The sequence below is a fragment of the Hylobates moloch genome, unplaced genomic scaffold (assembly GCF_009828535.3).
Source record: "Hylobates moloch isolate HMO894 unplaced genomic scaffold, HMol_V3 SCAFFOLD_8, whole genome shotgun sequence".
NCBI lineage: Eukaryota > Metazoa > Chordata > Mammalia > Primates > Hylobatidae > Hylobates > Hylobates moloch.
In genome coordinates, this window is record NW_026652283.1 from 67,845,960 (window position 1) to 67,857,984 (window position 12,025).

At 42.2% G+C, this 12,025-nt stretch overlaps 1 pseudogene; it reads right to left on the reverse strand.

Annotated features, from left to right (window-relative positions):
* Positions 1 to 7,242: 7,242 nt before the first annotated feature.
* On the reverse strand, positions 7,243 to 7,681 carry LOC116473296 (large ribosomal subunit protein uL24-like; annotated as a pseudogene).
* Between the last annotated feature and the right edge of the window lie 4,344 nt (positions 7,682 to 12,025).

A 12,025-nucleotide genomic window follows, 5' to 3' on the forward strand; every position in this document is an offset into this window, starting at 1 on the left:
TGCTGCTCCAATCCGGGCGGGCAGCGCGCTGCTATTCGCCGAGGCGGAGGCGGCGAGGCGTCTGGCCCCAGCCTCCGCCCCTCCTGGGCCCCGCCGCCGCCCGAGGTCTCTGCGAAAGGTGTGAGCCCGACCTTCCCTCCCACCCGCCCAGTTAACCCTTTCTCCGACGCGCCCTAGCGGACCCTGGGGGAAACAAACAGGCTGTTCTGTATTTTAATTTGGTATGCTACCACCTATTTCAGAAGGGATAAAAAGCTTGAAGGAAATAATAGGCAGATTAAATAAGAAGGAATGGCCCAGGTTTGAGAAGCAAAATTTGAACAAGCTTGAAAGATTAGGGTGGAACAAAGAGTTAATGTCATTTACCCATTATCCAGGCTAAAAACTTGTGTTTCCAAAAAATGAGGGTTCTTTTTCCCTTCTCCCGTTCGCCAAGATAGTATGTCAGCCGCTGGCTTTAGATATTTCCTGTCTTGGAAACCCCCCCAGCGTCATCCTTTTTAGCAGGCCTGTCCTCGTGCGACTCTCTAGAGAAGGGCAATTTGAGGGGCTTATCTGAAGGGTGCCCTCCATTGGAAAAGCAATTCCCTTCTAAACCACAGTATCTCAAATCCCATACACTGAGCTTCCTATGGAGTTAGGGTATCTGAAAACATACTGACATTTTGATCCATTAATACCTTCAATTGAACCGGTTTTCCAGAGATTGCCGATCAGTCACTTAGAAAGGCAGTTTCAGACTCCACCTCTGGAGCCAGATTTCTGCATTCACATCCAGGTCCCTGAGCAAGTTACTTAATCTCTCTGTGCTTCAGTGTTCTCATCTGTTAAATGGGAATAATAATGGTAATTACATCCCAGGATTTTTGTGAGAATTAAATGAATTAGTATATGTAAACTTCTCAGAACACCGCTGGTACAGTCTAGGCCCTGTATTAGTGTTTGAAGAGAAAAGGTCTCTAAAGCGCTGAAACTGGAAAGAAAAGTTTTGCTGGGACACACCTGAGAGAGGCAGGACTAGCCTAGGAACTTCCAGTCTCTTCTCCGGTGAACTTGGGACTAGTATCAATGAGCTGATGGGGCCTACAATCTAAAACAGAATTTATGTCCATAGCATTATCTTTTGAAACTTAGTAAATTACCTTAAATTGAAAATTATTTTGAAAAAAATAATTTTCTCTCAAGCCAGGGAAATCGAGGCTGCAGTGAGCCATGATCTCCCCACTGCACTCCAGCCTGGTCAGCAGAGCCAGAGCCTGTGTCAAAAAACAAAAACAAAAACAAAACAAAAAAAAAGGATACCAGAAAACACAAACTTTTTTTCACTTTTAAATTACAGTTGACACTTGAACAACACTGGTTCAAACTGTGAGGTTCACTTTCATGCAGCTTTTTTTTTTTAACCAAAGGCAGATGGAAAATATTTGTGCAGGTTCCTCAGGGCTGACTGTGGGACTTCATGTGTGGATTTGGTTACATGTAGGCTGTCCTGGGACCAGTCCCTCCGCATATATCTAGGGACGACTGTATTTTATGTCACCATCTAACATCAAACTCGGTAGCAGCTCAGGAAACAAAGATGGGGAGAGTGGCCACTACCTGGTACCCAGAAGCAGGCATTTGGGTGAAGTTTCCTAAAGGGGTGCCTTACCCAATAGCTATGGAGTGGGTGAGTTTTAGGTGGTCCTAGAGTTAGTTAGCCTCTTCTCCAAAAGGTCTTTTCTCTACTAGATAGATTTATTAGTCGTCATGGACTTTTGTAGAACTCTTTATAGCCCATTGGAATTTGGAAGTTGAACCTACAACTAAGGGTTAGCATGGGGATATTAGGTAGTTAAGGAGAAGAAGAGGAGGATAAAGGAATGCCAAAGGCCAGTGGGGTGGCTCATGCCTGTAATCCCAACATTTTGGGAGGCAGAAGAGTGAGGATCACCTGAGGCTAGGAGTTCGAGACCAGCCTGGGCAACATAATGAGACCCCCCCATCTCCACAAAAAGTACAAAAATTAACTGGGCATGGTGGTGCACACCTGTAGTCCCAGCTACACCAGAGGCTGAGGCAGGAGGATCACTTGAGCCCAGGAGTTCGAGGTTGCAGCTGTGATCATGCCATTGCACTCCTCTATCGACTTGTCTCTTAAAAAAAAACAAAGAATGCCATGTCTTTCATAAACTTTTCTCAAATCCGCACCTTCCTTGTCATTCCTATAGTGTTTCCTCTATACTATTTTATCATAAAAATTTTCAAGCACAGTTGAAAGATTTTACAGCAAACACCAATATACCCACCACCCAGACTCTATCACTAATGTCGTACTATATATATACTTGCTTTAAAACATAGCTGGTCATCTACCCATCCCTCTATCCATCAAGGCATTTTTATTATAGGACTTATTTCCTTTTGCTTTATTAATTTTAATTGACTTACTCCACACTGGCTTATACATTTCTTGTTTGTTTTGTTTTGTTTTGTTTTGAATTACTATATCCCCAACGCCTGGAACAGTTCTGGCACCTTGTAAGGCCTCAACAAATGAAAAAAGATAATGTCTCATTTCTACATCCCCCAGGCTCACTGAGCAGAATGACAAGCAAGTAGGAAGCATTTAATACATGATAAATGAATGAACAAATGAATGAATATGGAAGTAAGAAGACACCAGCAAGTAAACTTAATTTCCGTCACTTTGGAAGGAAAGACTTGTTCCCTTGATTGTATTAATGTGGTTACTACACTTATTTCTGAATGTTTTGTTTTCCTGGCATTCCAGAGTGACTCTCCCCATCTAATCTCAATGCATCTATTACCTAGTTGAGCTAATTCATTAACTGAGCTAATTCTCCATACTTCTCTGCACTTTGTTTAATAATAATAATATTTGACCTCTGTGCATGAGTTAATATACATGAAAGTGTCTGAAAAAATCAAAAGCATTCTATATAAAGGTAAGGCCTAATTAGCAGAGGGCAGCCATCTGCACTCTGCACTCCCTGTTTTTCTTTCTCCTTCCTATCCCTAGGGCTGGCTTGCCTACATATAAGGAAATTACCCATGTCCATTTAAATTATGAAGAGTACTCTCAGCTCCACTGACCTCAACAAGGACTTTCACATCTCTGCCCCCTACAAAGCAAGGCAAGCTGCCTGTGCTATACCCTGTGCTGTGTCATCCTCTCTTGGGAGCTTGGTCACCAAATCCCATAGCTAGGGATGTTCAAATCACATTTGAGCCTACCATAACAATTACACTGCAGATTCTGAATTAAATGATTTTGAGCTGTCCTCGTTTTCCTCCCACTAAAAAAAAAAAAAAAAAAAAATCGAATTTTTTAACAAAATTCAGAGTTAGAACAGATTCAAGGAAATACATTTTCTTGGTATCTGTGATGATTTTTTTTTCTTTTACAGATTTCAGTCTGATCAAGTTCTGGCCTAGTTAACATTTGGGCATGGAGTCAGCATGAGTATGCAAGTGCAGCTGTAGCCAAAGAACAATAAGAGACATTGCTGTTGACAGTCCTTTGTCTGCCTGCCTTCTCCCCTTGAGTAGCCATAGTTCTGAACTAGACAAGGAATGTTACATTTTGCACCCAACTGAAATGTTCTTACTCTAGGTGCTTCATGCACCATGATCAATTCTCTATTTGTTTATCTCATTCCCCAGCCAGAAAAATAGATGTTATCGCACTTCATCATGTATCTGAAGCATTAGCGTTCTCTGTATTACCTTTCTAATTACTTTCCACCTTTTATCAATCAGCAGTTGCTTTGTCAGATCATAAGTACTGTTCTGAAAAGATGGCTGGATGACGTTAAAGCTCTCTGACCTTAATCAGTCACATCCAGCTCTGTGACCTTAATCAATTACATTCTCAGGTACTATTAGGCAGCACAACATAGTGCAGTCTCAGACCGGCAGCAGCAGCATCTGGGAATGCAAATGCTTAAGCACCACCCCAGAACTAGTAAATCAGAAACTCTGTGTTTGGAGCTCCACATTCTGTGTTTTATAAGCCTTCCAGGTGATTCTCATGCCCGCCAAAGTTTGAGAACCACTGTTCTGGTGCAAAGAAGATGAATAAGCTCCGTCAGAAAACAAAGATTTATAATCTTACTTTGTTACTAACTTTATAACCTTTGACAGGTTACATAATTTTTTTTCTTTTTTTTTTTTTTTTTTTTGAGACAGAGTCTTACTCTGTTGCCCAGGCTATAGTGCAGTGGTGCTGTTTTGGCTCACTGCAACCTCTGCCTCCTGGGCTCAAGCAGTCCTCCCGCCTCAGCCCCCAAAGTAGCTGGGACTACAGGCGCCAGCCACCATGCCCAGCTAATTTTTGTACTTTTGGTAGAGATGGGGTTTCACCATGTTGCCCTGGCTGGTCTCAAACTCCTGAGCTGAAGCTATCTGCCCACCTCAGCTTCCCAAAGTGCTGGGATTATAGGCATGAGCCACCACACCAGGCCAGGTTACATAATTTCTATAAACCTCAGTTTCTTCAACTGCTAAATGATACCTCGCTCACAGGATGGTTATGAAAGTAATGATACACATTAGTACATAGTAGTTGTTAAATAAATACTATTTCCCCTTCCCCGCTATTTCTGTCACAGCTCCCTGATTTATCACAGATGTCCACCATTTAGGGGTCAGGAGTTCCAAAAGTAAGAATTCCTAATCCCCAAGGGCACTTTCTTTCTTTCTGTATTTTTTTTTTCTTTTTGAAACAGCGTCTCACTCTGTTACCCAGACTGGAATGCAGTGGCATGATCATAGCTCACTTGCAACCTTGACCTCCCCAGGCCCAAGTGATCTCCCACCTCAGCCTCCCAAGGAGCTGGGACTACAGGTGCACACCACCACGCCCGGCTAATTTTTGTATTTTTTGTAGAGACGGGGTTTTGCCATGTTGCCCAGGCTGGTCCTGAACTCCTGGGCTCAAGTGATCTTCCCGCCTTGGCCTCCCAGAGTGCTGGAATTACAGGGGCACTTTCAAATAAAAATTAAAAATTAATGTCCAGAATGGGCCCCATCCGATGTAGATTTGTGGTTGCCTATGGCTAGGGAGGTTAGTGTGGGAAATGGAGAGAGACTGCTAATGGGTCTAGGATTTCTTTCGGGGTGAAGGAAATGTTTTAAAATTGTCATGATGGTTGCACAGCTTTGAATATAGTAAAAACCATTGAATTGTACAATTTAAATTGGTGAATTGCATGGTATGTGAATTATATCTTAATAAAGCTGTTTAAAAAAAAAATGGGTGTCAACCAGAAGGCTAGAAGAAAGAGTTTTAGGAAATGGGAACAGAAATGGGCAAAAGCAAAGAGAAATGACTGAGATTTAAAAAGACAGCGTCAGAGAATGTCATAACCTGTAAGACATTACGCAAAGGTGGGTTATTAATTTTGTTGAATTTAACATACACCCAGTCTCAGCAAAGATAATACTCATTCAAGGGCCCTTAAATTTTAGTTGGCCCAACTTCAGAAATCTCATAAGAAGAAGCCTTCACAGAATTGAAAAAATTAATATACAGATTTCTGTATGTTATAGAGATTTTCTGATTTTTCTCTCCCTTCCCCATACCAGGACACTTTCTAATGTGATTCTTTGAAAATAGGCTGAGATAAAGTCAAGAGTTCTATTGTCTTGCCCAGCCAGCTACCAGCACCTGTTAAGAGCAGGCCCCAGAATCCGTGTTTTATTCACCATGTTCTAAGCTGTTTGGCTTCATCCTGTTCACCTAGACCCATATCTGATCCTTTACTTCTTTTCCTGTCACCAGTCTAAATCGTTGCTATCCCACTTTTATGCAATGACTTCATTTTCCCTAATTAGTTCTTAGGTTACTGTCTCTGCAGATAATCTACTACTACCTCTTCCCTCCTTCTGTGGCCGATGCTCTTTCCATCAGGTCATAATGGATGCATTATAGTTGGTGATATAGAGCTGGGATTAGGGTGAGACGAGGGATGTGCCTAGAGTGCAAAAAGTGAGGAGGCACTGACTCTTGGGGTGAGCAAGCACAAGTGCAGGGTGGGAAAGGAGCAGCTCCTTCATACCCTAGGCACCCACTTTGCCTCACCCTAGTCTCAGAGCTCTGGTGATTGTCAAGAGGAGAAGCAGAGGATGTTACTGCCGATGGCATCAATGTCAGAGAAGTAGTTACATTTAGTCTAGTGGCTTGTATTTGAACTGGTGGCCAAGGATGGCAGGTTTGACTTTCCTCAAGATGATGGACTGAGGTGCCAAATGATGTTGGAACCCAAATGAGGTTAGATAGATTAGTTTTTGCTCAGTGTTCATGGTATGTTACTAAAAGTTACTTTAGTGTCTTGAAGTGAACTCTCCCCAGGTCATTAGGAGAGAAGATTAATTTGGTTTTCCTTCAGAATGAAATTATAGCTGTTCCTGGTGGCAAGGAGGCCTAAGGCTTCAAGTGATGAACACTAGTGTTTCAGAAATATTTTTAGTCAGAGACACTGAGAAACAAACAAAAGCAACAGACTCCCCAGGAAAACACTGTGTATGCACACACAAATAGAATGTTGAGGATAACTCAAAAGGGTTCAGAGAGCTCAAGAAACCCATTCATGAAGAACTCCAAAGATCCTTGATTAAGAAACCCTGGTGTAACTGGAAAGGCCTTGAACTGAAGAGAGAGAGTCAGTTAAGCAAGTTCTCCTTTCAGGGTGGTGGAAGAGACTGGTTTGATCCCTGGATACCTCTCCTGAGAGAGTTTGCAAGATCTTCAGCTGGTTAGGTTATCAGAACTAGAAAAATAAGATTTAAAAATTATGTATGTATCTGTATCTACATCTATGTGTATATCTACATTATATATATATATCTACATTTTGTATATACATATTATATATATACACTTTTTTTGAGACAGGGTCTTGCTATGTCACCCAGGCAGGGGTGCAGTAGTGCAGTAGTGCAATGTCAGCTCACTGCAACCTCTGCCTCCTGGACTCAAGCGATCCTTCCACCTCAGTGTCGCAAGTGGCTGGGATTACATTTGAGTGCCACCACATGGGGCTGATTTTTGTATTTTTTATAGAGACAGGGTTTTGCCATGTTGCCCAGCTGACCTCGAATCCCTAGACTCTAGCAATCTGTCCACCTCAGCCTCCCAGAGTGCGGAGATTACAGATGTTAACCACTATACCCAGCCTGTATCTTTTCTTTTTTTTTGTTTGTTTCAAGTTTTAATCAAAGCTTGTATATAAGATTACTTTATTCCTGCATCTTCTCAATTGTTTCTTCCTGGTATTTGCCCTTTTCCTTTCCTACTTGACAAGATTTGGCTTTCCGTTCAAGGATCTTTTTGCAGTCTTTGTCCAGTTTTAGCCTAGTGATAACCACCTTTCTGGGGTGAATGCCTGCGTGGACAGTTGTGCCGTTAGCCTTTTCCCACTGCACCCATTCAATGTAGATGACATATTTCTTCCTGTAAATCTGGACTACTTTACCAATTTGCTGATCTTTATAGTGTCCTTGTACAACCTGAACTTCATCATCCTTTCGGATGGGCATGGATTGCACGTTGTACTTCTGTCTCAGCTCTTTGGAAAGAGGGGAAGACATAATCTTCCTGTGAATGTGGGAAGGTGCATTGAAATGCCTTTTGTGATTTTTTGCTTCGGTTGGAAGTCACAAAGGGATTGAACTTCATTTTGGTGGCTCTGTCACCCAGACTGAAGTGTAGTGGTGTGATCATAGCTCACGGTAACCTCAAACTCCTGGCCTCAAGCAATCCTCCTGCCTCAGACTCCTGAGTAGCTAGGACTACAGGCATGCACCACCATGTTCGGTAATTTTTTTTTTTTGTACAGACAGGTTTTCACTATGTTGCCCAGGCTGGTTTTGAACTCCTGGCCTCAAGTGATCCTCCCAAAGCTCTGGGATCACAGGTGTGAGCCACCATGCCTGGCCCATGTACTGTGTGTGTATGTGTGTGTGTGTGTGTGTGTGTGTATCCTCCCAATGTGCTATATAGATACACACACACATGCATACATACATATTTTGTGTACATGTAAATGTGTATATAGGTGTGTATCTATATCTGTAAATATACACATACATATTTTGTATCTTAAGATAGAAAAGAGGTTAAAGGGATAAAAATTTTTAAAGGGATATAGCATTTTAAATGTTAAGCTATTAACCAATGTTAGCCAAGAGAACATAATCATCTCGATTAACTTCTAAATAAAAGCTCTAGGACATCATTCAGCAGCATTTTTCCTAGCCCCAGGCTGGAAGTTTATAAAGTCGAATACAAGAAAATATAAATTCAATATGACATTAAATTATTATAAGAATACAATAGAATAAAAGAACCCCTTATTTTTAAATAAATAATAAAGAACTTAATCAGCTCTAGTCAAAAGTTAAACACCTCCTCTAGAGATTATTCCTATTTTTCTCTCCAGATTTCATTTTTAATTCAACTTTCAGAATGTGTAACAAATTACCTGATTTAATGAAATGCCATCATCAACAACAACAAAAAGCCTTATTTTGCCATTCCATTCCTTAAGACACATACTTCTACTATTTTGGGGCCCCATCATTTCAATGGGTGTTAATAAACCCAACACTGTGACCTCTTCTCTTAGATTAGCCCTGGCCTGCAGAGGAGAGCCACCACCAAATTTCTTAGGATCAGTAGTACCTCTCTTCCAGCTCATTCCTGATGGCTTTAGCAGTGTCCTCTAGGCCTTCCAATGGAACATAATTATCTGGCTGGTCTTCTTGCCTTACATATCAGTTTCGGCATGCCCACCTTCCTCTGCGGTTTGTCAGGGCAATGCAGGTATTTCCACTTCTCTGAGATTTGGCTATTATTTTTTCCAGGCTTCTTAAATCCTTGCAGAAACTTTGTCCCATCTCCTGGAGTTCCTAGTAGAATATTAAATATTTTGTCCTGAGAAAGTACCCCCACATCAGTGAATTCTTGCTTATCCAGTCTTCCATTTTGACATCCTTGATTAAACATCCTCAAATGCTAATCCCAGGAATAATCCCCTGACTCCTGCTAAATCTTGCCTTTTTTTTTTTTTTTTTTTTTTTTAGATGGAGTCCCCCCGTGTCTCCCAGGCTGGAGTGCAATGGTGCAATCTTGGCTCACTGCAACCTCCACCTCCCGGGTTCAAGCTATTCTCCTGCCTCAGCCTCCCAAGTAGCTGGGACTACAGGCACATGCCACCACGCCTGGCTAATTTTTTGTATTTTTAGTACAGATGGGGTTTCACTGTGTTAGCCAGAATGGTCTCGATCTCCTGACCTTCTTATCCGCCTGCCTCGGCCTCCTAAAGTGCTGGGATTACAGGCTTGAGCCACCATGCCCAGCCCTTGCCATTTTTTTAAGTACATAGTCTCTTTTCTCCCTTATCAGGCCCAGCACAGCCCCAGTTATCAGCCTGGTAGCCAGGAGAGGAGGTGGGGGTAAGGGCAGCATCAGAGGAGGGCACCTATTTCCAGCACAGCCAAAGTGCTAGCTCTTATTAAGAAAGACAAGGTACCTCTGTAAACCCAGAGGGTCCAGGGGCACAGTGGTTGCAGAGGCCAGACTCTTCAAAGCCTTCTCACCCACATCTTAGGATCTCAGGTTTTTATCACCAAGCCCTGATCTTCACTACTGCTTTGACTGAGCAATGCAAAAACTATGGAGCTCTAAGACTCTACATATTAAGTCTTCAGCCTGCTGCTCAAATGTGCCTGTCCTTCTATTAGAAAAGATAAGAGCCTCTTTGTAAGCTACCACACGGTTTCTGAATCTCACACTTAACCATTAACTGGGTGTTTGTTTGTTTGTTTGAGATGGAGTCTCCCTGTGTCTCCCAGGCTGGAGTGCAATGGCATGATCTCAGCTTACTGCACTCTCCACCTCCTGGGTTCAAGAGATTCTCCTGCCTCAGCCTCCTGAGTAGCTGGGATTACAGGCACGTGCCACGATGCCTGGTTAATTTTTTGTGTGTGTGTTTTCAGTGGAGACAGGGTTTCACTATGTTGGGCAGGTTGGTCTCAAACTCCTGATCTCAAGTGATCTGCCTGCTTCAGCCTCCCAACATGCTGGGATTACAGGGGTGAGCCACTATGTTGGCTGATTGTTAAGTGTCCTCAGTCTCTCATTATCCTTATGTAGTTGTATCACTACGACTTAGCAGCAACCAGCCAACTCCAGCTCCACTGTCCTTGAAGGCATTGTTTCTCCATATTTTTGAAAGGCCTGAGATATTGCACATGCTACAGCATTCTCTTCCATCAACATTCCGCTCTAGGGATGCTTTTTCCCACATTACCACTAGTGACATCTTCAGCCTCCGAGCCTCCACCTTGTGCCATGCCCCACTTCACAACCACAACAGCATCCTTTTCATTTGCTGGGCAGTAGGTGAATTAGTCCTAAGTGAGCCAAGTCCCCATCTTACTGCCTATTTTCTTAGATCACTCCTGGAACTATTTGTGTTAGTCTGGACCTTTTAAGAAGCAGACACCAAGACAGCATTAAGTATACACAGATTTTATTAGGGGAGGTGACCATGAGAAAAATTAGAGAAGGAACTGGAGAAGTCATCAGACTACAATACAAGCCTAAATCTGAATGAAGGAGAGAGAGAAGCAAGGTTGGGTAGAAGCACCCTAGACTACTATGCAGAATAAGAAAGTTTCAGCAAAGCTGTTGTCCTCGAGTCAAAGTTCTTGATAATCCGAGGAGCCCCATATCTCCCGGGAATGAGGCTGCCTTAGCATTCCAGCTACATGCAGTCATTGGCTAATAGTAGCCTAGGGGAAGCATGGCCAGGAAGCAAATGAAGCAGTTGATCTCAGAGTACACAAGTTGGGATCTTGGTCAATTATGTTGTTCCTTGTAAGTGAAGGTCTTTGAGGCACATCTCCTGGCCACCAGATACTGAGGATGAAGTGGATTGTCTATTTTTCTTTTGAATTATGTCAGGTTTTTTGCTTCATGTATTTTGGGGCTTGTTAGGTACATATATATTTATAATTGTTATTTTTATATATTGATCCTTTTTCATTATGAAATGTCTCTATTTGTTTCTAACAATGAAATGTCCTATTTGTCTCTAATATGTCCTAAAGCCTGTTTTGTCTGATACTAAGATAGCCACTCCAGGTCTCTCATGATTACTGTGTGCATAGTATATTATTTTCTGTCTTTTAATTTTAACCTATTTATGCCTACAACTCTAAAGTATGTCTTTTGGTGGACAATATATAATTGAATCTTGCTTTTTTTTTTTTTTAAGACAGAGTTTCACTCTTGTTGCCCAGGCTGGAGTGCAGTGGCATGGTCTCAGCTCACTGTAGCCTCTGCCTCCCAAGTTCAAGTGATTCTCCCGCCTTAGCCTCCCAAGTAGCTGGGATATAGGAATGCGCCACCACACCCGGCTAATTTTGTATTTTAAGTAGAGACAGGGTTTCACCATGTTGGCTAGGCTGGTCTCAACTCCTGACCTCAGGTGATCCACCCGCCTTGGCCTCCCAAAGTGCTGGGATTACAGGCACGAGCCACCTTACCCAGCCTGAAAAGAAGGTTCTTAAAATTTTACTGATGCTATGGTTTAGAACAGTGCCCAGTCATCTTGCTTTTTGATATAGTTTCACAATCTATGACTGGTTAGCAGTATATTGGTCTGCTAGCAACATATTCTCTCAGTTTTTGCTTATCTGGTAATGTCTTTAACTTCCTTTTTTAAAAAAAATGGCTTTGCTGAATGTATAATTCTTGGTTGAAAGATTGTTTTGTTTTATTTTGTTTTTCCAGCACTTTGACTATGTCTTTCAGGCCTCCATTGCTTCTAATGAGAAGTTGGCTGTTAACTGTATCATTTCCCTAAATGTGATGAGTCATTTTTCTCTTGCTGCTTTTAAGAGATTTTTCTCTTTGGCTGGTTGCGGTGGCTCACACCTGTAATCCCAGCACTTTGGGAGGCTGAGGCAGGTGGATCACCTGAGGCCAGGAGTTCAAGACCAGTCTGGCCAACAT